The sequence below is a fragment of the Marmota flaviventris genome, chromosome 2, assembly GCF_047511675.1.
Source record: "Marmota flaviventris isolate mMarFla1 chromosome 2, mMarFla1.hap1, whole genome shotgun sequence".
In the NCBI taxonomy this organism is placed as follows: Eukaryota; Metazoa; Chordata; class Mammalia; order Rodentia; family Sciuridae; genus Marmota; species Marmota flaviventris.
Window position 1 is genome coordinate 120,607,913 of NC_092499.1, and position 26,379 is coordinate 120,634,291.

General features: G+C 55.4%; 1 protein-coding gene across 1 annotated transcript in view; it reads left to right on the forward strand.

Moving 5' to 3' along the window:
• Lingo1 (leucine rich repeat and Ig domain containing 1) overlaps nucleotides 1–26,379 on the forward strand; it is a 145,280-nt gene that overhangs the window by 80,240 nt on the left and 38,661 nt on the right. The window contains exon 3 of the mRNA XM_027926088.2: nucleotides 5,641–5,726. The gene's annotated coding sequence lies outside the window, so the exon portion shown is untranslated. The remainder of the gene's footprint in view (nucleotides 1–5,640; nucleotides 5,727–26,379) is intronic.

Sequence of the window (26,379 nt, forward strand, 5' to 3'; positions counted from 1 at the left end):
CAGAGACGTGAAGTAACCTGCTAAGGGTCACAGAGCTGGTCAGTGGCAGAGAGAAGATTTTTTTAGCCAACTTAGATCTAACCCTCCATAGACACGACTCCTGCAGATGGCATCGAGGAGCTTCCTTTCATTTCCAATGTGACCAACCCAATGTCATCAGGGACTCTTGGGGATGGTTGCTGGAGCTCTGGTACCTGGGTTTGAGGTGCAGCCCCATTCTTTATGAAGCAAGTCATTTCACATTTCTGGCTTCAGTTTCCCCATTCTGAAAATGGGGACAATCACGACAGTGGCCTCCTAGACATGCTCTGGAATTAAGTCAGTATATAGAGAGCCCTTGGCAAGATGGGGCTTCCTTGGGTGCTACCTGATATCGGTGACAGTGGCAGCAATGGCACCGTGCCCACTCACCTCGGTGTCTCCTCCTCTCCCCAACCCCACATCCTCACCCCATCCCTGTGCCAGCTCCTCTTCTGTTCCCGCAGGAACTTCTTTCACCATTAGCTTTTGAACCTCTGTCCTGTTTTCAGTCCCAAAGCCTTTGGTGGACACTGAACTAAAGCCCAACCAATCAGCAGGAACCATTCAGAGGAAACCGGTTCACCTTGCCCTCAGGGACTTCTTCCCCAAGCCATTCTGCTCGGGCATTTTCCACCAGCCTCTGCACTCATCCACCACTGCCCGGCTCCTGAGAACCACACCAGAAAGCTCACGTTTGAAACCCCTTCCTCCCTGAGGAGGGTCTCCTGGAGCCAGGGGTCTGAGCTAACCCCAGCCCAGCTGACCCTAATTTAGCCAAGAGCCATCCCCAGATTCCGGACCCTGGGACAGTCGTTCTTTCCATCACTGGCCAAGAAAACTGTCCACAGGGAACAAAAGTAGAAAGCAACCAGGTACAGAGGCACACGCCTGTCATCCCAGTGGCTCAGGAGGCGGAGGCTGGAGGATCGCCGAGTTCAAAGCCAGCCTCTGAAACTTAGTGAGACCCTGTCTCTAAATAAAATACACAAAAAGGGCTGGGGATGTGGCTCAAGGGTTAAGCGCCCCCTGGGTTCAGTCCCCAGTACCAAAAGAAAAAAAAAAAATGCGGAGGCACAGCAGATTCCAGATTCCAGAGCAGGGCTTCTCCTCTTGAGTTTAGCTGAGCAAACCCTGTAGCCTTGAGACCCGTGGATGCAAGGTGTCCAAACTGGGTGAGGACCTCGGCCAGGCAACTTCGCCTTTACTCACTTACCACGCTGGATTCCTCATCCTCTAAACAAGTTCCCAGATAAGTAAAGCCTCTTAGGAAAATATCAATCCATGATTGCCGTTTCCTTGTCTGATTTTGTTTCCAGTTTGGGGCATCAGCCTCGCCCTTTAATTCTTAACCAAAACGGAGGTACTGTTCAGTCCTCCCCCACAGGGAGCAGCTGCACCCAGCAGTCCCCACCCCAGTGCCTCTGAGAGAGGATTCTTTAAGGTCTCCTTCTAGAAGCCCCTGTCCCCAGGGTCCCACTGGGCCTGCCTTTGTCTCAGGGGCTTCTTCTCTTTTAAGCAAGCACTTCCCACCTCCACTGAGTGCCCTCCCCCAGCCCTCCCCAGCACCCTGCGCACCACAGTTTATAGCTACCCTGGCCCAAGTGCAACCCCACGCAAACTTTTGGGTGAACAGAGATAAATAGTGGAATCCGTACTGGGCGCTCACAGGCAAGAAACTTCTAGAGTTTGCCTGGAAAGCCATCAGGATAGAAGAGTCTTTCTAATGGCCTGGGGGGCCTGGATTGTACCTGTTTTTTTGGGGGGGGAGGGAGTAGGGGTGGGGGGGGAGTGGGAGGGGGAGGGGTGTGTTTCACTGTAGCCAGGTCTCACTTCTTGGAAAAAGCAAAACAAATTTATTTCTGGGTGTCTGCAAACGTTAAGGGCTTTTCCTGGGTTGCTGCCAGTGCCCCTGTTCTTCTGGGGGGCCGCCTCTTTCCCCTGTCCTCTTCACTATCCCCCCAGAGCACACAACATTGAAAGTGATCATTGCCAAGCAAAGTGCCAGGTAGTTCACAAAGACGTACAGTTAAGCTTGCAGCTCATCATCGTTGCAGCCCCAAGTCCCCGGAGTTCCCCCAGTCCCCGCCTGCCCACACTGCCCATCCAGGGCAGATGAGCGGGGGCCCCAGAGCCTTCCTGAGAACTGGTTCCAGACCCAAGACACAGAGAAAGTTCTGAAGAGGCCTAAACCTTTCTAAAGTCAAGCTCGGATCCTTGAATGTAGGCCCAGGTCCCAACTGTCATGGAGATACCACCGCCTGCCTCAAATCACACCTCCCTTGACCACGTGGGACGTGTCCGGCTGGCGGATCCCAGCGCAGGGCCTGGAGGCTCCCCCTTGTTCTCTTCAACTGGGGACTGAGATTATTCTATTTCCCCTGACACCTCACTTAGCTGGAGGCTCCCATCTGGGGCTTTACGTTCAGTCACACAGAAAATCATCCAAACGTGTGTCAAACCAAACGCAGCACAGATATGTGCCCCCGGGGGGGCCAGAGGAAGTGTGGCAGGACAGGCAAGGCTGCGCTGTAGTCAGGACCCAATGATGGTTCCCTTCCTCTTTCCTCCATTTCCTTATGTACTCCCGTTCCACGTCCAGTGTGGGAAATGAGAAGACCTCTGGTCCATGCAGTCACTCAGGGACCCAGGATGCTGCTCTACCATCTGGAAATGTGCTCTCCAGTCACTATGGGGAGGAGACCGTGGGTGGGGGTCATGCCCTGGCTCTTAAATGCTTTGGCCCAGTGTGAAGCACATGACTTTGGTTCCCAGACCTTTGGCCAGAGCTTCTCATATGCGAACTGTGGAAGAGCTGAGGAAATATGGAAGGAATATTCTGACATTTAATGCACAGTGAAATAAATTCTCTGGTATCAAGGTCGTTGTAGGACCACCATCAGCACGAGGGTTTCAGAAGAGCCAAAGCCACAGCTTCCTGGTCACTGTCCTCACCGGGGGTGTACAAGTGGCTGTTGTAGGCCATATAATGTCCTGATTATGACTACAGACTGTGCCTGCTAAACCCCGGGATCCGAGTGTGGCTCAGCACCTCATTCACTGTGTGACCTTGCTCAAGTGCCTTCTCTCTGCCTCAGTTTTCATCCCTGTATGGGAATATGGATAGCGCCTGTCTTTCTTCGGGTGGTTGCAAAGATGAAATGGGTTAGTATTTGCACAGTGCTCAGAATTGTACTGGGCACATGATGGGGTTTATAAATGCCAGCCTCCACCACCACCACCACTATCGAGTTCCAGATATACTTCTAGGTGTGGGGAGAATAGATGGCAAGGCCTCTGCTCCCATAGATGGTGGGGGAGATGGAAAACGAACAGGTGAATAATTACATGAAGGTGACAGTTTCCAATAGTGGTGGTACTAAGGAAATTCAAGCACATGAAAAGATGTTCCTATCATTAGTTATTAGGGAAATATAAATTAAACCACACTGAGGTCCCACTATGTATCATTACAATGACCTTTTAAAAAACTGGTTAGATGACCAACATAGGATGAATGGATAAAGATGAATAGATAAAGAAATCAACATATGAATGGATAAAGAAAGTGTCACACACACACACACACACACACACACACTAGAATATTACTCAGCCTTAAAGAAGAATGAAATGATGGCATTTCCTGGTAAATGGATGGAACTGGAGACTGTCATGCTAAGTGAAATAAGCCAATCCCCAAAATCCAAAGACCAAATGTTCTCTCTGATACGTGGATGCTGACACACAATGCGGGGAGGGGCAGAGAACAGAAGTTCGTTGGATTAGACAATGGGGAATGAAGGGAAAGGAGGGGGATGGGAATAGGAAAGACAGTAGAACGAATTAGACATAACCTTCCTATGTTCCTATATGAACACACAACCACTGTTAACTCCACATGATGTTCAACCACAAGAATGGGAAGCTATACTCCATATATGTATGATATGCCAAAATACGGTCTACTGTCATGTATAATTAAGAATAAAAAATTTTTAAAAATTGATACCATGAGCCTTGTGGAAGATAGAGAACTGGACCTTCGTAGTTTGCTGGTGAGAGAATCACACAAATACTTTGGCAAACAGCTTGGTAGTTTTTTACAAAGTTAAAAGAATGCTCACTATACAACTTGGCCATCAACTGCCAGGTATACCTACCACAAGAAATAATAACTTAGTTCAGGCAGAAACCCATCTGTGAATATTTGTACTGGCTTTGTTCATAATCTCCCAAAACTGATAACGATCCAAATGTTCTTCAACTAACTAGTGAATGGATAAACAATGGAATACTACTCAGCAATTAAAAAAGAAAAAAAGAATGAAGTTCTGGCATGAGACAACACAGATAAATCTTGAGTGCCTTGTGCTAAGTGAACCAAGCCCGGCTCGAGGCCGCATAGAGATGCCTCCCTTGGTAGACACTGGAAAAGGCGAAACTGCAGGGACAGAAAACAGGTCTGTGTTGCCAGGGGCTGGGAGTGGGACGTGACTGCAAAGGGACAGCCCTTGGGATTTGGGGACCTGATAGAATTGTTCTATACCTTGATGGAGGTGGTGCTGACCTGACTGCAGGCAGCTGTTGAAGCTCATGGAACTGCACACTAGAAAGGGTGGATCTTACTGTGGGTGAATTACGCCTCGGTCAGCCTGCCTGAAGGAAAGCTCACCGTGGGACTGTTGAAACAGGGACGTGATCAGTAACGGAGGCAGGCAGTGGGTCATGGAGGACCCCCACCCTCTGTGTCAGGGGGTGCTTTCTGACGAGGTGCCTGGATTAAGACCTGGCCTAAGAGAAGCCAGGCAGAGGACAGCAGGGGGCAGGGGCCTTATGGCCAGAGTCGAGTGAGCAGGAAGAGAGGGTGGGAGACCGGTTTGTGTGCAGTGATTAGCGCCCTGCAGCCCAGGTGAAGGGACTTCTTCTGGGCATGGAAAGTGGCCAAGGGGGTGTGCAGGGTGAATGAAGCATGGGTGTGGGTGGGATGGTCCAGGAAGAGAGAGAAGGGAGACAGTGGCTGTGCTGGGAGTGATGTGACCATGTCTAGGAGTGATGAGGGGTGCCCTACACCATGAGGAAGGTGGTCCCCAGGAGGGGTGCCAGTCAAGGGCTGAAGCAGGAGGGCTGGTAGGGGTACAGGCAGGGTCCTGAGGGTGTTGCGGGGTTGGTGAGGCAGAAGCCAGACATCCTGGGGGCTCAGGACATGTACCCGAAGCTTCCAGAGGCAGGGGACAGACTTGATAGTCAGCAGTGCGGACCTCAAGAGAGGACAAGGGGAGGCTGTTCTGTGAATCCGTGTGACCAGAACGGGCAGGAGTGGGGCTGGCCTGTGGCAGGTGTTGAGAGACGGGGAGAAGGGAGGAACTTGGACAAGTGGACAGGGCCTTGCGTGCCAGGCCAGGGGTTTGATGCTCCTGGGCTCTGTCTGGTCAGGGCTGGTTGCTCCAGGTGCTGAGGGAGTAGGAAAGAGGCTGGGGCTGAGAGGCCCGTGCTGTGGTAGTGGCAGTGCTGAGCCCCGCTGGCTAGGCCATGGGATTGAGCTGGCAACCTGTGCTGAGATGGGGCCCCCGGGTGACTGGAAGCCATTTATTGCACTAACCTTCTTGCTCTTCCCCACAGTGCATGCTGGGACCGCGAAGGACAGGTTGCTGCTCCCCAGGCCCCCAGAGGCCGGTCTGTTTGCCTCCAGGCACCATCTGACCCAGGTAGGGTGAGATCCAGGTGGGCTCTTCATGCCTCGCGCCTCTATGGGGTGGGAGGGCTCGGAGCATAAGGATCATGCTGGCCCTCTGAATGAGTCCTGGCCAGGGGCAATGGCAGGGGGACACAGTGTGGGGTCTGAAGGCCCCTGAAGCAAAGGGATCCCTGGGAGGTGCTTCCCACCTCTGAGAAGGTGGGCCAAGCCTGCAGCCATCTGTCCTCACCAGCTGCATCCCGGGGCACGGAGGGGACGCGTCGCTCCTGCGGCCCACTTAGGCGCTTCATACGCTCGGTGTCTGGTTGCTTGGGATCTGTTGCACGACCCACATCTGCCAAGTACTTCGGCTGTAGGAGGTTTTGCATCCGGGTTCCCCCGCGCTGCTCTCACTCCGACTTTTCGCTGCCCTGCGTCACGGTGCCTGGCAGCTCGTGCTCTGGAAGTTCCCACTCTGTGGTACTCCTCCCGGAGGGGATGCTCCTCCCTGCACCAGGAACAGGCCATCTCCTCTTCTGGTCCCTTGTTCCTGGGCATCCCAGCCGATGGCTCTCTTTTGGGTTCATTGTCCCCCCAAGGGATGGAGTGGGGATTGGGGTGGCCAGAGAAAGGTACAGATGTGCAGTTGATTTTGAACTTCAGACAGACAACCAATCACGTGCTTGTGTAACAATTTCCCAAATATCGCATGGCACATACAGTTCTATTGCCTAAATCTGGCAATCCCTGTGGGGGGCCGAACCTCCAGTCTCCTTCCTCAACTGGCCAGTTCTCTCCTGGATCCGCTGGGCCTCCTCAGGTCCGCCACCTCCAGTGCCTGTGGCAGGTGTGCCGGAGCCAGGTGTGGCCAGGCCTGCTCGGGCCCTCATCAATGGGCACTTCTGTGTGCCCCAGGTTCAACAGGCTGTCCCCAGGGCTGGTGGGGGCAGCGGCCTTGGCCTCAGGAGTGTGATAGAGTTCCTTGTCCCTCTCTGGCCATCCAGGCTGCAGAGGTCATGGGGTGGGGTGGGCGGGGCCTTGGTGCTGTGAGGCGGGGGTGGAGCTGGACGGGATCAGGAGTGGAACGTCTGTGGGTTTGGAACTCAGAGTGCTTTGGCTTGGTGAGGTGGGGAGAGGCCACACAGACGAGGCAGGGCCCCAACGTGGAGCGTGGAATGTCCCCCCGCAGGGCCAGAGGAGGTGTTTTCTCCCCAAACAGAATCATTTTTCTGGAGACTAAAGTAATATGTTCTCCATATGTTATTAATCTACCAACCTACCTACCTGTCTGCCTACTTGTCTACCTACCTAACCTGCCTATCTACACCCTAACCTACCTATGAACCTAGATAACCTATCCAACTAACTAACCTACCTACCTATATACCTACTTGCTTAATCTGCCTATCTACGTAACTACCTAACCTACCTATCTACCTACCTGTATAACCACCTGTCTACCTACCTGACCTACCTATCTACATCCTTCCCCGACCTGCCTAACTTACCTACCTGGAAGACTCTAAAAGCGTACAATTGGAAACCTTCCCATAATCCTTTCCCCCAAGGGCTAACTAACCACTACTAACTACTTAGATATATATTCTTCTAGACTTTCCCTTGGCACTTATAAACACGTTCACAGGGGAAACCCCGGCTCGTGCTAGTCCCTCCACTCCACCACTTGATTTTCCCCTGAACAGCGTGTCGTGTGGACCATCAGCCTTGTCCAGAGTTCTTCCCTCTCCTTCTCTATGTTTTGGGTGGATGGTCTGTAAATTCTTCATCAATCATTCATCCCGTCAGAGGCCTTCTAGGCTGTTTCCAGCAGTTGGCTATTTATAACCCTCACTGAGGGAACCTCTGAGTCTGAGCATCTGTGGGTCCTTCATGTTTCCGGAAGTGGTCTGCCTGGGTCAGAGGTCATGTGCATTTCCACATTTGATCTGCTCCGCACGGCCAGATAAGCTCCAGAAGGTTGTGCTGGCTTAGGCTCCCACCGTGCAAGGGGTATTTGCCCTTGCCAACATGGACGTCACCAGTCACTTAAGTCCCTGCCAATCTGATGAGTAAAAATACTTTTACTTTACATTTCTTTGATCATTAAAGAGAGGATCACAGAGCACTGTTGTGTGGGCTTTGGGACTCTTTCTATTTCTTCATCTGTCAGTTGCCAGTTCCTGTCGGGTCGTCTACTCATTTTTCTTTGCATGTGTCCATTCATTCAGTAAATATTTATTGAGCACCTACTATGTGTTGGACAGTGTTTTGGTTAGGAGCCTCACAGTGTACAAAACTGACAAAAAAAAAAATGCCTGTTCCATGGAACTTCTGCGCTAGTGGAGGGGAGACAGCCAAGGAAAAAGAGATAAGTATGTGAAATACACTGCGCATGTGAGAGCTGAGCGCTAGGAAAGGGGGAAAAAGCCGGGGGATGGGAAACTTGGATGTGGTCGTAGGGGAAGGCCTCACTGGGAAGTGGTATTTAAGAGAGAGGGTTGTGTAGATGTCTGAGAGAAGCGTGTCCAGACTGAGGGAACAGTGTGCATGAGGACCCTGAGTCGAGAGGGCCTGGGCTGGGGGGGGTGCGTTTCAATCCCCATTATCCAGCCCTGCTTCACCCCCGTGGAGAGGCCCCTGTGGCTGGGCCAGGTGAACGTGGGAGACTGGGCGTGGCCAGGAAGGGATCAAGAGTGGGATCAGCAGGGCCTTGTGGGCCACCCAGAAGACTTTGGCTTTTACTCAGAAGGCGGTGAAGAGCCATGGAAGGTTCTGAATTACATTTTGCCCAGATCCCCTGGCAGCTGTGAAGCAGAGAGATCAGTCAGGGGGCTGTTGGTTGCCATGCTCCAGGGAGCACATGGTGGGGACTGGGACCAGGGGTCTGGGTGGAGGTGGGGACGACTGGGCAGATTCCAAGTGCAGGTTCCAGATAAAGCCAATGGGACTTGCTGGGAGATTGGCTGAGGTGGTGTGTGGGAGACAGAAGGGAGCTGAGGATGACTTCTAGAGTTCTGGCCCCGTACAGGTTGCGAATCCTTCTCTGAAATGTTCGGGACCAAAAGTGTTTTGGATTTCTGATTTTTTTCAGATTTGGGGAATATTTGCATATAATGAGATATCTTGGGGATGGGGCCCAAGTCTAAACATGAAGTTCATTTATGTTTTATAGGCTCCTTATCCACATAGCCTGAAGGTAGTTTCACATAATACTTTTAATGTTTTTTGAGCATGAAATGAAGTTTCAGTGTGTGAACTTTTTCACTTGGAGTGGCATTTCAGTGCCCCAAAAGTTTTGGATTTTGGAGCATTTCAGATTCTGATTCTGAACTTGTAGGGTGGGGTGCCACTAGCAGAGATAGGGAACGGTGGAAGAGAGCGGGCTGCGTGGGCAGAGCAAGCCCATCTGTGGATGGGAGCAGCTGCGCGATGTGTGGAGCCCAGAGCAAAATGGCCATGGGTGGCCCTTTGTTTTTTAAAAAAAATTCAGAATTTCAAAGTAGAGAATTACACCAGACCTGGGCCCATGTTGCACACCATGATTTAGCCCTGCCTGGGCGTGCTCAGGGGGAGATGCCAGCAGACCTTTATACAGAGCTGTGGAGCGGACAGGTGGACATAGAGACTGCAGTTCAGGGGATGGGTTTTCAACTGGAGATACAAACTTAGGGTCATCGGCTTGAATATAGTATTTAAAGCCATGAGATTGGATGAGAGCATTGAAGGAGTGAATGTAGATTAAAAAAAAAAGAGAGAGAGAGAGAGAGAAGGACCAGAACCCTAGGTCATGTATGACTGCACATACGTCGTGACGCTACATGGTGTACGACCAAAGAAATGAAAAGTCGTGCTGCAACTGTGTACAGTGAATCAAAGTGCATTCTGCTGTCATATACACCTAATTACAATAAATAAATAAATGAATTTTTAAAAGAGAGAGAGAGAAGGACCAGAGACCCAGACTTGGGAGCTCCATCAGCTAGAGGTTGGGAAATGGGAGGAACAGAAAACGGGGTGTGAGACCAGGCAGGAGTGATGGACTGGAAGCCACGAACATGGAATATTTCAAGCACGTCACATGGGCTGAGAGAGGTTGCAGGGTGCAGATGAGAATTGATCCTTGCGTTCGTAACACAGAGGTCACAGGTGGCCTTGGTTTCAGTGATGTGGCGGGGAGGCATTGAAATGTATCTTATTGATTTGTAAGAGCAAATTGATGCATAAGAGGTTAAAGGATTTAACTCCTTGTTACGTGTTGCTAACAGTTATTTACAGGTTTGATTTTTGTGCTTTTTTTTCCTTTTAATTTAATTTTATTTTTTTTCACTCGTTGAAAGTTCAAAATTGTTCTGGTGGTTCAAATCTGCAACTCTTTTTCTTTAGAGTTTCTGATCTAACCACTTGATTTTTTAAAAAATGTCCTATATTGTTTTCTAGTTGTTTAGAAGATTTAAAAGTATTGAAATCTCTATTTCTCCTGGAATGGGCTGGTGTGTGTGGCTTGAGGTAGGGATCCAAACGCCCAGCCAGTCATTGAGATGGTATTTATTAAGTGTTCTCTCCTTGCTGAACTGGAGCGCCATGCCTGCCGACTGCTAAGTGTCCCCATAGGCTCATGTCTGTCCAGACCTCCCTGTTCAATTCCATTGATCTTTGCCTGGGGAGAGATTTAGGAAGTGAGAGGATTGACTCAGTGATTGCCCAGGCTCAGCTTGAGGAGGCAGGAGGAGTGGAAAGAGTTACCCACACTGTGGGAGAGGCAGAGGGAAACTGGGGGATGGGAGGGCTCGCGTGTATCCGAGGGCTCCTCTGTGCTGGGCACAGGGGGCTTTACTGGTCAGCTTGTCAGTTTGCACCTCAATTCTGCAAGGTTGGCATTCCATTTCCGCGTCTGCACACAAGGAGAGTGAGATTCAGGAAGGTTTCATTTCTTGTCCAATGGCATCACCTCACTGGTGTGGCGCTGAGACTGAAAGGCTTTGGCTCCCAAGCCTGCATCTGTCCTCCTCAGGGAAGGGGGTGGTGAGGAGCAGGGCTCAGTAAGATTGAAGGGGCCACAGGCACAAACTCCCCATACACTCCACTTGCATCCCTGCCCGCCATTTGGCTGGGTCTTGAAGGTTTTCCCATTTCCAAAAGTAACCTGTTAAAACCAAAATATTCCTGGAAGAGAAGCTAACATCTTAATTATCAGTTAACACCTCTGCAGGGCTTAGCAGACAGCCAGCTGAGGACACTGGGTGGGGGCCGGTGTGATGTGCATCTGGGTCAGGAAAGGCCTGAGGGAGGGTGGGGTGGAAGGGAAGGGGCAGACACCCAGCAATTCACAGCTTCCCCTGGCCCTGTGGAGAGAGGGAGGTGGTGCTGGGCCAGTGTGGCGGAGGGGCGAAGAAGGGAGTGGGAGCCTCTCTGAGGAGACCAGTAGCCTGGGTTCAGGGAGGGAGCTGGCATCCATTAGACACCCCCGGTGTCGGGTACCAGAGAAGTCGTGTTGGGTCCTGGTTTAAGAAAGGTCAGAAAACCAGCTGCCCATGAGCCACCCTGGGCCCAGCTGCTAGCAGTCACTCAGAGCTGGGACCCGTCTCTGACACCCATAGACCAGATCTGTCACCCTTCCCTGAACAGGAAAAGAGCTAATGAGGCATCGGAAGCCTCCTCTAGTTCTCTGAGAGCCAGTCCACCCTGTCAGGGTTGAGGCTTAGTCTGTCACCATGGTCAGGTTCAAGGTTCAGCGCAGGCACAGGATTAGGGCTCAGTCTGACCTTGGAGGTCATCCAAGAGGTTGGCTGAACTAAGACAGCGGAGGCCCAGGTGAGTGCCCGGTGGCTACCGTCTCCCACCCTGCTGCTGCTTCCCACGCCGCTGCAGAGGGTGCTGGGGGTGTCTATGCTGGGGCTTCTCTCCTTCCTTTCTTTGCTCGGAAACACTGAGCTGTGCCTTTGGGGGTTGGCATGTGTCTAAAGGTGACCAGCTGCCCACTGTTGGACTCTGGCTTAGCCTTCCTGGGACCAAAAGCAGTCCCCCACTTCCCCTCACCGCCCCTGCCCCTCCCCTGCCAGTCAGACCCTTGACAAGACACCAGACACCTTGCTTCTGGCTTGAGACTGGGTGACCCTGCAGCCAGCACACCTCCGGCCATTCCCGCATCCTGGTCAAGATGACCTCCCAAAGTGCTGCGGAGCTCACTGAGGAGGGAGCCCTGAGGGAGGGGCTGCGAGCAATGAAGCAAGACCTCAGGGAGCAGAGGAAAGGCTGGAGGTGGGACAGACAGACAGGACCTGGGCTGGAGGTTGGGGCCATACCCAGCAGGTGGGTTTGATTCAGAAGCCCCAGGCATTTGGGGAATCCCAAGACTGGAAGCCACAGCAGGACTGTCTGCCTTCATGTTCACTTTCCTCTGCCCACCAGGGCTGGCTGCTGGCTGCCCTAAGTCACACTACATCAGAGAGCCTAGCTTCTCTTCCCAGTTCTGCCTCCAGCTTGCCACAGGACCTTACGACAAGTGACCTTGAACCTGGACCTCAGTGGCCTCACCTCACTCTCACATGGGCTGAGCCGGCCTGAGGGAGTTTGCCAAGTGTGCAATGTGGCCCAGGTAGCGTGTTGCTGTGGTCACTGTTGTGGCTCGAGGACCTGCTCTGGGGACACAGCTGGCCTCAGGAAGGCCAGCTCTAGGAGCTCCCATTCTTGTGAGGTAGACAAACATGCAAACCATAGGTTAAAAAATAGAGGGCTCAGGCAGGCATATGGCTGGTGGATATTTTTTGTTCCATTTTGAACAACTTGGGTTTTAAAAATTGAGACATAATTTACATGCCACAAAACTCACCATCTTAAAGTGTACAATCCAGTGGTTTTAGTTTATTCACAAGATTGTGTAACCATTGCCACTAGCTAATTCCAGAGCACTGTCATCACCCAGAAGGAAACCCTGTCCCCAGGAGCAGTGACTGCCATTTTCTCCCGCCCAGGCCCCGGCTGCCACTACTGAACTTTCCTCCTTTTGGATTTGCCTGTTCTAGACATTTCATATAAATGGGGTCATATCACATGCAACCTTTAATGCCTGGCTTCTGTCACCTAGCAAAATAGTTTTTAAGAATATTTTCAGTTGTAGATGGACACAATACCTCTCTCTCTCTCTCTCTCTCTTTTATTTTTATGTGGTACTGAGGATCAAACCCAGTGCCTCACTAATGCTAGGAAAGTGCTCTACCACTGAGCCTTGGCTCCAGCCCCAATACAATAGTTTTAAGGTTCATCTTGTGGGCCAGTGTTCCTGTGAACCTGTGTTTTCACTTCTGTGGGGCCATTCCAAGGAATGGACTTGCTGGGTCAGGAAACCGCTTGGTTTTCAGTGCATTAGCCAAGGTGCTGCTCTGCAGTTCTCAAATCCCGCCCCCTCCCTGTGGCCTCGCCTTTGTCCTTCGTTCCTGTGCATTTCCTCCAGGACCCCTGTAAGAGTCTGAGCTTTCAGCCTTGATTGCTGATCGGAACCTAAGGGTGCTCCTCACCTGGAGGATGGCTCCTCTGGAGGGCTCCCTGGAGGGGGTGCCACCTGAGCTTAGCCTGCATGGACACTTTCTAGGCAGAGCGCTTCTGGGGGTGGGGATCAGGCTCCCCAGGGACCAATGGAGGTGTCCTCCCTCCCTTCCTCTGGCACTGGCCTGTCCCCCTATCTCTCCCCCCAACCCCTTGTCTCTACTCTGGAACTACGGTTTGGCTGGCTGGAAAGATTGGGAAGGAGAAGGAAGAGGAGGTGGGGGCAAAAGGAGGGGAGACTTTCACCCTTCCTCAGCTGGGAACTGGCACAGAACCTAGGACAGAAGTGACCCTAAGCTAGGACACTCACTCCAGGTCCCATCAGTCTTCCTCCCTCTGCGCCCGGTGTGGGCAGGGGAGAGATGGGACGGCCTCGCCAAGCACTACCAAGCCTGCGGCAGAGGCAGAGCGAGCCATGGCGGGACGCTGCGGCATGCCCCCGGGTTTCTGCTCGGCTACCTAATGGGTAATTATACCCTGACGTGCACAGAGGCCAAGAAGGGATTTTCTGTGAAGCAAAATCTCCCGTGAAATATTCAGGCCACGCTGGGCTTCTCTTCCCAGCCAGTCTAATCGCTGCTGCTTGGCTTGGCCACGACTTGAGAGGCCACATGTGCCTGAAGGCTACATGGGGCTTTTTATTTCCTTCTCAGCAGAGAGATTCCCAAGGAAGAACCGGGCTTTGGGCCTTAGATGCTGTGTGTGCGCATGCGTGAGAGACACACAGACACCACATACACGTGTGCTTCCGCCCCTGTGTTTGGGGCTCTGCTTGCCTCCTTCTGGTCCGCACACCCGGACGTGGGGTCCTGAGTGTGCCTCCGCCTGGGATCAACCGGCATTCAATGCGCATGCTCCTTGGGCCGGGTCTGAAGGTGCTCCTCAACTGTGCTCCAGGTCCCAGATGTGGTGTGGGTCTCCCTGGGTGTGAGTTCAGCCTGTGATGGGCCTTTCACGCCGCGGGTGGCTGTGACTCAGAAGCCTGGCAAGTCTTTGTGGGCTCGGGGGCACCAGAAGGCGCCTGACCTTCTGCACAGCCGAGCCAGCCTGCCTCCCTGTCCTGTGTGTTTGATTCCTACCACATTTTGAGTGCCTGTGGCGTCGGGAGAGCAGATGTTTGCTTCTGAGAGTTCACTGAGCTGGGAGATGTCTACCCCTTTGTTGGTGCCCCCAGTTTCTTAGCTACTCCCCCTGTCTTCTCCAGTCTAGAAAGCTGCTACTTTGGCCTGACCACCCTTGCTTGGGCCTCTCATTTGCTCTTTCACATTGCATGACAGACAGGACTAGAATGATTGTACCTATTTGACAGAAGGTGAAAGTGAGGCCCAGAGAAGCCAAGAGATGTGGCTGAGGTCCGTGGAGCCCCAGGGCAGGGAGCAAGATCACTAGTCCCCTCTTTGCCCTCAGCCCCAGCCCTGGGCCCTGGGTGGAGGAGACCCTACCCTGAGGAAATGAATGACTGAAGCTGGAGGGTGTCCCTTCTGCACAGAGCTCTCCTGCCCTCTGGCATCACTCAGCAGTGTCCTGGAGAGATGGCCCCAGGGTTCTTTTCATCTCCAAATAAACAGACAGGGACAGAGGAGGCAATAATAGTGACGTCCATCACTGATATTTCCTTATTGTGGCTGTAATTAGCAATTTTTCCACGGCTAAGGCCCAATCTGGCAGACAAGTGGGAGAGTTCTGGCTTATTAATGTCACCCATTAATGTCACACTGACAAGGCTGATGGTGGGGGGCTTAAGTAGGGAGAAAGCGAAGCAGAGGGCCGAGCAGGAGAAAGCAGACCCTCTTCGCCCTGCCGCCCGCTCCTCCACGGGGCACTTGCATGCCTAGAACATAGCCCACTGGAAGACCCTTCGTCCCATCTGTTCCCCACATGGCCCCTCCCCTCTTCTCTAATCTACCAGGTTGGCTTGGCTTGAAGAGCCGCTTCCACAGCTCTCAGCCAGGGCACCCACATCCTGGGGAGGTGGCGTGGACAGCCTCCCAGGTCACTGGAGGTGAGAGCATTCCTCAGCCTCTGCCCTCCTCCTCCAGCAGGGAGGATGCCCTCCCCTCCCTTGGTCCCTACCACACTCAGATCTGCACCCCCTTCCCATGGGGCACTGCACAAGGCCCCCGTCCATGTGCTCTTACAAGCATAAGGGCTGCGGTCAGTGCTTCCAGACTTGTCCTTGTCCATCCACTTCAGGATCCCCAGGGAATCCTTGGGCCATTGTCCTGTCCCCCAACCATTCTGCCTGCCTCTGTGCTCCTCTACCTGGCTGGGTGGGATCCTTGGGTGCATGAGCAGAGGAAGCCATGCCAGGCAGCAGCCAGGCCGGTGGAGCTGCTGGCCCTCGCCATCCTCCCGCCTGCTTTGCTGCCACCCCTCCTACTGCCACAGGCCCAGGCAGGAGCTGCTCTGAACGAAGGATGAAACAAACAACAGGGGCACCTTTGGCTTCTTGAAGGCTTTTTGTGTCCCAGACCCTGTTGAAAGTATCTTGGGAGGCTGAGGCAGGAGATCAAAAGTTCAAAGCCAGAGGTGCAAGGAGATTAAGTGAGCTACTGTAGATCACAAGCCAAGTGGTGGGTGGCATGAACCAGGCTGCGTGGATCCCAAGTTCTCCACTGAGTCACTGCCCTCCTTGGCCTCCAGCATTAGCCCCTCCGTCCTTTCCTCCACCTGCACCTGTTCTCTGTGAGCTCCCTGGGACAGGTGACTGTGCCCTAGCTCCATCCCAATCCTAGCCCCTCAGCAGGCCCAGAATCAGCAAATGAGGGTAGTGGTGACAGCAACACACTGAGCTCTGCGTCACCAAGCTTTCTGGTCCCCTCCTGTGTTCTCTGGTGTGATCGACTGTCCCCAGGAGCACTGCACACTTCCTGAAAGCCAGTTGTCCCTCACAAAGTGCACGCCTACCACGCCATTTGCTGAACTAGGGGCCGGCCTATAACTGCAGGGCCACGGAGACCAGGGGAGCAAAGTTGTGACTCAGCTCGAAGCTGGGACTGGGCAGGGATGTCCTGGTGTCCACATCACTCATTCCTTCAGCGACACTTGCTGGATGCTGCGTGCACTGTGGAGGGTCTGTGGACATAAGCAGGTCCCGGCCCTTCCCACAGGGAGCCCAGAGTCTACTCAGGACGGAAGCCTGACCCGCACAAGGCGAAGTGGCCAGCAGGCAGTGCTCATATACCGTGTGAGGACAGGTGGAGGGCAGCAGGTGGCTGCCCAGGGGTAGCATCAAAACAGACTCACTGCAGAAGAGGAGGCGTGTTCAGGCTGATGGAGAGGGACAAGTGCCACAGGCAGAGGAAACAGCCTGTGCAAAGGCCCTGAGTCTGACAGCAGGGCTGGGACCCGCTGCAGGGTCGCCCCCAGGTTGCTCCTTTCCTGCCACAGGTCGACTGAGCAGTGGGCAGATCAGCACTGGTGGGTGGGCAGCATTCCCCAGCATGGTGACCAAGCAGGCTGGCCATGGAGGGAATGTATGAGGACAAGGGATGCCCTGCCCAGCTGGGGGCTGCCGTGGGCTCAGGAAGCGGATGCATTGGGTTAGGGCTGGCCGGGAGGATGGCATGACTGTGGCTGCCTCTGTCTGTGCGGGGCCCCAGCTCCTGGAGCAGCTCCTCCAGCAGGCAGAATGAAGACGGAGGCCCAGACAGGGCCGAGTCGCACAAGCAGTGGGTGAACACAAGGAACCCCTCTTATGGTCAGTAGGATGTTGAGGTCCTCAGCAAGGACCTCAGGGTTCAGGGCAGAGCTGGGGTGTCCAGCCTGCGTGGACTGGTGCGGAACAGGCCTCGCTGGAGAGAGTGCAGCACCCCAGCCCCTGGGGCAGAGGCCCACAAGGAGCCTGGGATGGGGGCAGAGGAGGGGCTTCCTCTGTAGTCTTACCTCCAGGAAGGGATCTAAGGATCTGATGTGGACGCCCAGTGGCTGATCTTGGGGAACCTCTCACTCACACATCCATGAGGCCCCGAGTAGCCCAAGGGGGACTGAGCACACGGGTGCCACTATGGGCCATCCGTGCTCCTGTGTGTAGAGGTGCGCCTCTGGGCGGGTCTCTGTGTGGAGGGTGTCCTGATGTGTCCAGCTGGGTCCACATAGCTGAAGCACGTCCCTGGCAGTAGGATTCGTGTGTGTGCCCAAGAGCCGGTCACAGCCAGCAGCCCATAGGCACACACACTTCTCCGCCCATGTAAGCCAGTGGCTCCAGAACCTGCTACTCTTGGGCCAGAGTCCCACTGTCTCCCGTCTCTTATGGGATCTTCCCTGAGGTCTGGCCTTCCAGGGACAGGTCTAGCCAACTTCTGGGGAGCTGGGCTCCTGGTGGGAAGCACTGTGGGTAGAGGTGGACACCAAAGGGACAGTTTAGGCTGGGAGGGCCTTCCAGATCTTTTTGTGCTTGTCCCCTCCCCACTCATCCCAAGTATCTGGCATGAGATTCTGGTAGGTGAGTACCCTTCCAATCCTGCCACTTGTACAGTCCCCATGACGGGGAGCTCACTGCCTTCCAGAACAGCTCCAGGAGAACCTGCAAGATGCTGCCCAGAGAGGAGACGACAGGAAGGCCAGAGGCGGGGTCAGGGCTGGGCCACAATCCCCTGACCACCCAGAGCCTGGGACCCATTCGGCAGCCAAGCCTGGGGTTCCAGCTCCCGGTAGCAAGGCCAGACCTGGTCCAGGGCCTTTCACCTTCTTGTCAAGAGCATATTTCAGCTATTAGTGACAGTGGCCAGGGATTTGGGAGGATTTTGCTCTCATTTCCCAGAGCTTTCAGCAAGCCTCCTCCCTCCCCCTCTCTGCCTGCCAGGACTGAGAACACACACACACACACACACACACACACACACACAAGCATATGTACGCATGCACGCACACTGCTCCTGTGTGGCGGGAGAGAGAATCTGGGTCACCCTCCCAGGGAGGGCTCCTGGCCTCTCCCCACCTTCCCAGCAGATGTTCTGGGTTGTAAACTCCAGCTGTGGTCTGAAGGCCGAAGCTGACCCAGTCCTGCTGGAGACACCTTGCCGTGGGATCCCAGGCTTGCCCTACCTAGCCCCTCTTGGGCCTCCCCATCTAGGTGATCTCACTCTAGGGGCCTGAGCATCACCCCCGGGTGAGGCCCCAGGGCTTGTGGGTCATTTTTTGCCACACTGAACAGGTTACATGGAGAGTGACAGAGTGACAGTCCCCCCACCCCACGACCACAACCTTTCAGCTTCAGCCCCTGGAGCTTGGCAGAGGCCTGTATCCCCTCCACAGAGAACTGTATCCCTGGAGCTGGGGCCATGCAGTAGCAGCACCCTGCAGAGGACCCTGGCTGCAGAGGAGGACCCTGGGGTGGCATTCCAGGGAAGAGCATGCGTCAGGGAAGGGGCTCCTGAGAGGGGGGAGCAGAGAGACACTAGCTACGTCTCTGCTATTTCAGGATGGAGCTTGGAGTGGGGGCTTGGTTCCACCCTGAATGGTTAGGTGGGCCCCAAGTGCAGGGCGGGATTCCACCCCACAGTGAGCCCAGGGAGACTCAGTGGGCCAGGGGTCAGAGGGAGGAATGGTGTTTCCTGTGGGATCCAGGCCTGTTGAGCTGGGAAAATAGACCCTGGGGAATTACTGTGGTGTAAGCCACCTGGGACTCTGGAAGCCTCTGCACCCATCACCGCGTCCTTCTTACCCACCTGGGCACACAGTTCTCGGAGGACCAGCACATATTCCTTCTACCAGGGCATTCTGGTGTCAAGAATGTTTGTTGAGTGAAAAAACATAGGCAGTTGATTTGATAAGTTAGATTTAAGAGAGGAGCTCCTGATACCACTGGCCCAGGACTTAATGTTTATGGAGGTGAGTCCGATGCTCCAAAGGCCTATCAGGTGTGTGGAGGAGGTGGCCCTGGGAACCCCAGGTTTCCTCCAAAGCCAGGGCCTGCCTTCTGAGTGTGGCAATGCCCCGTGCAGGGGCTCAGTCTCTCCCAGAACCTTCACGTGCAGAGCACTCTGCCATGCCCGTCTTTATCGAGTGGTGTGTGTGGTGTGTGGGGTCAGCTGTTGACATGTTGGTGTCGCCATGTGTGTCACCTGTGTGCTGAGGACCCTGTGCAGGACGGCTCAGGAGTAGGTTCATGGCCTTCTGAACTATCTTAAAATCTGGAACCAGAGACGTCCAGCCATTAAAGGGATAAAGGGGTTGTTTTTGAAGCTACAGAAGGGACAAACAGGCTTCCCACTGGGTGGAAAAGCCTCCTGCACAAGAAGGTGGTCCTTGACCTTGAGGTGGAGGGTAAGGAGGTCAGGAGAGGGCAGGGCGTCAGGAGAGGGTAGACGCATTGGGCTGGGTGAGGTGAGGGCTGGCTCCTGTCCTCCTCAGATGGGACCTGGGCAGCCAGCCCCTCCTTGAGAGCCCAGGGAAAGAGCTTCCTGCCCCTCTGTCCTCAAGGGCCCCAGCCAGCTCCCCTTTTCTCTCCCTCCCTGAAGCCCCGACCAAGCTAAGCTGCACCCAGTGCTCAGAGGCCCCTTGGGCAGAGCCTGAGCCCCAGGGGGGTGGAGGTTGGGACAGCTGAGGAAGAGGGGCCAGGAGGCCAGCACGGCGTCTCTCCTTTGCTAACCTGGCCTGGCTCTGTGCGTGCATCGGGAGCCCCCAGGACCTGCAGGCCTGAGACAGCCGTGCACTCACACGTGGACTCACACGTGCGTTCTTCTGGATCCGTGGGTTGGAAGCCGGAAAGGTCTCATTCAGTCTGTCAGCTGGTTATCAGGTGTTGGGCGGAGCTGGTTGCTGCCCCGTCCCTGCCTTCTCATCTCACCTCTGTCCAGGCCACGCGGGCTCCTGGGCGGGCATCTGGGCAGGATGGAGTGAGCCGCATCCTGGGGCAGGAACAGCCCATCCAGGCTGGTCCAGCAATGGTCGAGGGACAAGTTGGGCCTTGTGTGCCTTGTGTGGCAGGGGCCCTGCTGTCCGGCTTGCGTGGTCCCTGCTGGAAAGACCAGGAGGGAAAAGAGGCAGAGGGTGGGGAGGGAGGAAGGGAAGGGCAGGCTCAGGGGTGGTGCGAGGCCCATGCTGTTGTGCTGAGGCTCCTTCCCGGCCTCAGGATGGCAGCCCAGCCAGGGACAAGGACAGTGACCTGCAATGGGTCTCTTTTGGAGCCTCAAATCTCAAATGGCAAGTCAGGCGCTGCTATGCCCATTTCATAGCCTCACAAATAGACCCGAATGGTGGCCTGTCCCCATGGGGGTGTCTTCCACAGCTGAACACCCTCCGTGAGGAGGCTGTGTCTTGAGGCACAGCTGGGACCAGCTCTCTGGGAGGGACAGATGCATGTCCACAGACCCCAGCCTTCCCAGCTTTCCCTTTTTTCCCCCAGGCTAAGAATTTCTTCCACAAGTCTGACCACCGTCCTTCACACTTGAACTTCGTCCTGCATTCTTTTGAGATCTTGTCAATCCAAAGGCCCCTCTGGCCTCTCCTCTGTCCCTCTGCCTTCTGGACCAGCCCTTGCAACCTGGTGTGCCTCTGTGGGCAAGGGGTGAAGCTGGTTCACCTGGCCCTCCCTCCCAGGCCTGCTTGGACACCCGTCCACCTTTCCCGAGCATTGCCATTCCTATCACAGCGCTGCCATCTCATCTCTAGTAAACTCATTTGCCAGCTGAAGGGCTTCATTTTCCACTATTTGCCCATAAGACCCCCAGCCCCGTCTCCTTCTCCCCAGCCTCTCTCTGTGGTGCCCAGCTCCATGGTGAGCAGCAGCCAGGCCCAGGGCCAGCCCAGAGCCCACCTTCCCTCCCTCCTGCCTGTCCTGGGAAGAGCTCTGCACCCCAGGCAGTTGTCTCCAGCCTGCTCCGTGCATTACCAGCTCCCCAGCCAGACACCTGGAGAATGGAGGGTACTCTCATCCCCCGACTCTCCGCCTTCCCCAACAGCTAGGAAGGCCTGGGCGTCGCCCTGTGGCCAGGTGCTCAGAGGTCCGTGCCTTGCTCATTATGCCTCCCACACAGCAAGCTCCAGAACACTCTGACCCCCAAACTGGCTGACCTCAGAATAGGGTGAGCAGGAGAGCAAGGTGGTTTGTAAACTAATTCGTACTAAGGTGTACATGACCGGCAGCAGTTCTCCCATTATGGTATTTGTAATTTGAGTAGAGGAGCAAGCCATAGTATTACTAATAATCACTAACAGCGTCTTTACTGTGTGCCCGATACTGTTCTCACACTGTGCTGTATTAAGTCATTTAGTCAATCTATTAACCCAGGTGACTTTCTAATGAGTAGGAAGAAGAGGGAAGAGTGTTGAGGGGCGGGCTGACAAGGAGAGGCAACCTCTTCCTCCCCCACCCGCTTCCCAGTTCCCACTTGATACCCAGAAGGGAGTCCAGGTGTCAGCGCTTCAGACCACACCGGGGGTTTGCTTGAGGTCACTTGGGAGGACGCTGGAGGTTCTGCTCCCCTCCCCCAGGGCTCAGAGCCCACCGTGGGAAGGTGGGCTGCAGGCAGGACATCCCCCACCACAGGATCTCAGGATGCCCCTTAGAAAGGTCCTTGGTGCTGAGGCCATCACATAGTCCCCTGAGGAATCAGAGGGGATGTCCTCAGTGTTATGAGAAGCCCCAAGTCCCATGGTGGCTGCGTCTCCACTGGGGCCCTCTGGAGTCACATCTGAGACTCTGCTCTGGTTGGACATGCTCCGGAGCCCATCTCTAAGCCTGTTTACTCTGTGCCCTAGGGAGTGCGGTGGGGAGAGGGGGCTGGGAGGAGGAACCCACTGTGCCGGTGGGGAGACAGCTAAGCCACCCGGTCCCCCGCCCCCCGCCTCTGGAGTGGAGTGGGGAAGCGTTTACCGACTCTGACAGGGGTCCCGCCATGTTCAACAGATGGATGTGCCTCCCGTGCTCCATTCTGGGACTTCAAACCCTGCTCCTCCGTTGCTGTCCCTGCGGTCAGGCTGCCTGGTAGCACATTACTGACCCAGCAGTCCTCCATTGTAAATTCCCCAGCCACCACACCCCACGGCCCACTCCATCCCGCCTACCATAAGGACCACTCTTCCATCTCTCTCTGAGGAGCTGACCGACCAGGCCCTGGCTCTTCCCACCCCCAAACCCATGGCAGAACCCTTGGGACTCTGGACTCAGAGGTGACATAGTTCTGAACTGACCTCAGCTGTGTGCTCTGGGGCCAACTGCTTCCCCTCTCTGAACCTCTGTGTCCCTAACTGGGATGTGAGTCTGGTCAGATGGCCTTGAGGTCAGTGTGACAATATGTGGGAACTGACAGGGTGGCCATGTCAGGACCCAGGGGGGCCCCTGCTTGGGGGTCCTCAGGAGGGGGTGTTCCAGGTAGGGCATGATGGCACTTGCTTCTCACCAAGCCAGGGGAGACTTCTCAGAACAGGTGGCATTTGGACTGGCCCCTGAAGAATGACCAGGCTCCTCAGGATTGGGGGCAGGGCCAGGGGTGGATGGGGTTCTGGGGTGGAAGGAGGGGTCTTGCAGAGAGACCTGACAGCTGGGAGCCTTGGGGTTTCTTAGGTGCAAACCTGACCACATCAGGCCTTCAGTGGCTCCTGATGCCCTCAGCCAGGAGCCCACTTCTCCAAGCCTCCAGCCCCTGCCCTTGCCCCGAGGCCCCAGCCTGAATGGATCTCTCTTGATTCTCTGTAGCCTGACCTTGGTGTCTACTGGTCTCTAATTGACCTCTGTGACTATAATAAAATCTGACCTTGCCACCAAAGGACAACCTCCCTCCTGTCCAGGGCCTGTGCGATCTGCCTCCCCTCCTCTCCCAGGGTCCCACCTTCGGTGGACCCCCAGGTCTTCACACTGGGCTCCGTCACATTCAGGACTCTCCTCGAGTCCCTCAGAGTGACCTGGTGTGCTGGTGTGCCGAGGACCAAGCATTTCCTGGGATGCAGAACTCTCTGTGTTGAAGCCGTCAGGCCCCCACCTCGGGGGGTCACTCGCCCTCAGTTCTGGAGGCCCCTCTGCCAGGCCTCTGTCTCCTTTAGAGACGGTGCGAGGTGCAAGCCCCTGCTCGGCTGAGGGAATGGGAGGCCCGGACAGGACTCAGCTTCTGTGCCCCCCCCCAAGCCTCCTCTCTCTGGGCCTTCATTTCCCATCTGTACTAGGAGGATGGGCTCTGGGAGGCTCAGAGAGAGCTGTTCCAGCCCCAGAGCCCCCAGCTACAGCCAGTGGAGAGGAAGACCAGTGCCCGGCGCCATGCCAAGGCTGGACTCTGGCAGGCAGGGCAGGTGTGCCGGGCCTCGGGCAGGGTAGGTGCGGCCCGGCCTCCACCTCTGGAGGCATACCGCCATCACCTGGGGCCATCTGTGGGCCGGGCAGTCAGTCCAGACCCAGGGTTGGGGGCGTCCAGAGTGATGGCGCCGACTGCCAAGCCCCACTCCCCTCCCACCCCCAGGAAGCAGATGGCCCAAGCTTGGGCGGGCGGCAGAGACGGGGACTGGCATTTGTGTATGTGTGTGGTTTTTTAAAAATCTGACACATTTTTGTCACGTCTTGGTGCATCAGAACAGTAAAGGAGGCGGGAGTGTGAAGAATGTTTTAACTCGCAACTTTGTAACAGTTCCAGGTTCTCCGGGCCTCCTCCCCCTCCCTCAGGCCCCCGCGGCGGAGCCTCCAAACCCATCTGTTCCCCAATCCCTACTCCCTGCCCCCCACATCCATCTATCCATCCTTCCTTCAGTGCAGGGGAGACATAATTAGAGGAAGCAGCTGGAGACTCTGAGAAGACCCTGGTCAGGGAAGCAGAGGACCTGCGTCTGGATCCACCTTGACCCCAGACTCACTGTGTGACTTTGTGCAGTTCTCACCCTCTCTGGGCTTCATCTATGGGGTCAGGCCCATGCCCTTGGGGGTTGTCTCCTCTAATGCTTATGGGAATGTCTGGCCAGAAGAATTAGAAATGAGAAGACTGCAGGAGGGATCCAGATCTGGAAGTCTAGAGCTTCAGAGGCTCCAGAGAGAATGGCCCCAAGGTGGCAGAAGGAGCCTCGTTCATGAAACCAGACAGACTGGCCCCATCCTTCCCTCCCCACCCTCACCCGGGCCACCACCCGACTAGCCCACCCAAGGTGGTTCTTTGAAGATGACCCAGGGCTGGCTGAGGTCTAGGGCAGATGCTCTGGAGTCAAGGGAGGAGAGCCAGCAAGTACCAGAGACCCCAGTGTCCCTCCACTGCCCTGTTCTGCTTGTTGGTCCCACAGGGCCCCAGAAAAGGAGGCAGGGTGGCTGCCAGGCCTAGAAGATTTGCTCCTTAGCCGCCAGCCCTGCGGCCCCCAGCCTGCCTGGCACTCGCTTCCGTTTCATTAGGCGTGGAAGCGCCAACCGGCCTGGAAGGACAGGAGCCCACAGGGCAGGCTGCAGGCACAGGGCTCTCAGGGCATGAGGGGCAGCACCCAGGGCAGTGCACCCAGGGCCAGCACTTGTGCTCCCTCGTCCCCCAGCTCAGAGGCCAGGGCTGCTGGGTACCTGTGTGCTTGCTGGGTTGGGGCGGGGTGGGGCTGAAGCTGGGATGCCACTGCCAGGGGCAGAGGAAGAGGCTGGCTCTCTGCCTCCTTCCACACCCACCATGGGCTCCCAAAGCCCAAGGCGTGTCTCAGAGAGCAGAGGCACAGGGCAGTGGGAGGCAGAGGGTCCCCCATGGGTCGAACCTTCCCACCTTTGGGAGCCACCTGCTCTCTGCCGACCACACCAAGTCTCCCACTTAGGGCTGAGGCCACTCCTGAGGATCACCCCACGTTCCTGCGCCCTGGATAGGCTGAGGGTGGTCCTAGGCGGAGTGGTCGCATGGACTCTGGCCAGGGCGGCTGACGGGACCCACTGCAGCCCTGGTCTGGACCCCAGGGCCTGGCTGAGTCAGTGCCGTGCGGATCTTGCCATATGGGCACGGGGCGGCTGCAGGGGAGGAGCTGGAGTTGCCATGGGAACCCGCACGCTGGCATTTCCTCTTTTGGGGAGGCTGAACCATATTTTGCGGGCGGTGTAGGCTTCTGAATCCCGTTTCTCCGTGTTTTTTAGGAAGGGAAAAAGGGCAGGGGAAGGAGGTGGGAAAAGGCAAGGAGGAGAGAGATGGAGTCAGACAGAGGGGGCTGGGAGGGCGCCGCGGGACTGTCTGGGGCTGCTGAGGGTCACTCAGGGACCCCTGTTCACCAGAGCTCAGCCCGGGGCCTACCTGGGTCCTACCTGGGGCCTACCTGGGGCCTACCTGGGGCCTACCTGGGGCCTGGGCTCCCTCTGCTCCCCTGGTCCCTAGTTCAGGCTTCGAGTACCCTTTCCGTAAGTGGCACAGGCCTGTGCCCTCCCTGAGGCTTCATATCAATGCCCAGACACTCTCTGCCTTCCTTACCCTTATCCCTGTCCCACAGGTGTCCATCCCTGTGGATGGCACCCCTGGGAGAGGAGAAGACTCAAGCGGCCTTGCTCTCGCCTGGTCCAGGACAGGAGCCTGTGCTCACTAGGATCCATGGCAGACGCCCTGAGCTTTAGTAGCTTGGAGCAGACATAGAAGGCTTCGTGGAGAGCAGAGGACTGTGCAGAGGGTTGGGCCATGAGGAGGCAAGAGTCGGAGGATGTGGGCACTGCCTGGAAGAGTGTGGTTTCCACCCACCCATCTGGTCAGGGGCAGGGATTGTATGCTGAGAACATGGTCTGGGGACAGACAGACCTGCATATGAACTTGGCTCTCTCTCTCTCTCTCTCTCTCTCTGGTATAGGGATTGAACCCAGGGGCACTTAACCACTGAATCACATCCCAGCCCACTTTATTTTTTACTTTGGGACAGGGTTTCACTGAGTTGCTTAGGGTCTCCCTAAGTTGCTGAGGCTGGCTTTGAACTCAAGATCTTCCTGCCTCAAGCCTCCTGAGCCATTGGGATTACAGGTGTGCGCCACTGAGCTCTGCTCCCGGCTCCATCTCTTCATGCCTGCGGCACCTCTGGCAAATGAATCTCCTGAGCCTCAGTTTCCCCACCATGTAAGATGGGTTGAGAGCACCACCTTCAGGCTTCCTGTGGTGTGCACACTGGGCAGAGGCCGGAGCAGAGTCATGGCCCCAGAGCATCGCATGGGGTTTTAGGATGTAGTGCTGGAGGAAGTGTCCCCCTGAGCAAAGGTATCTTGTGGGATCCAGCAGGACCATGTTCTGGGG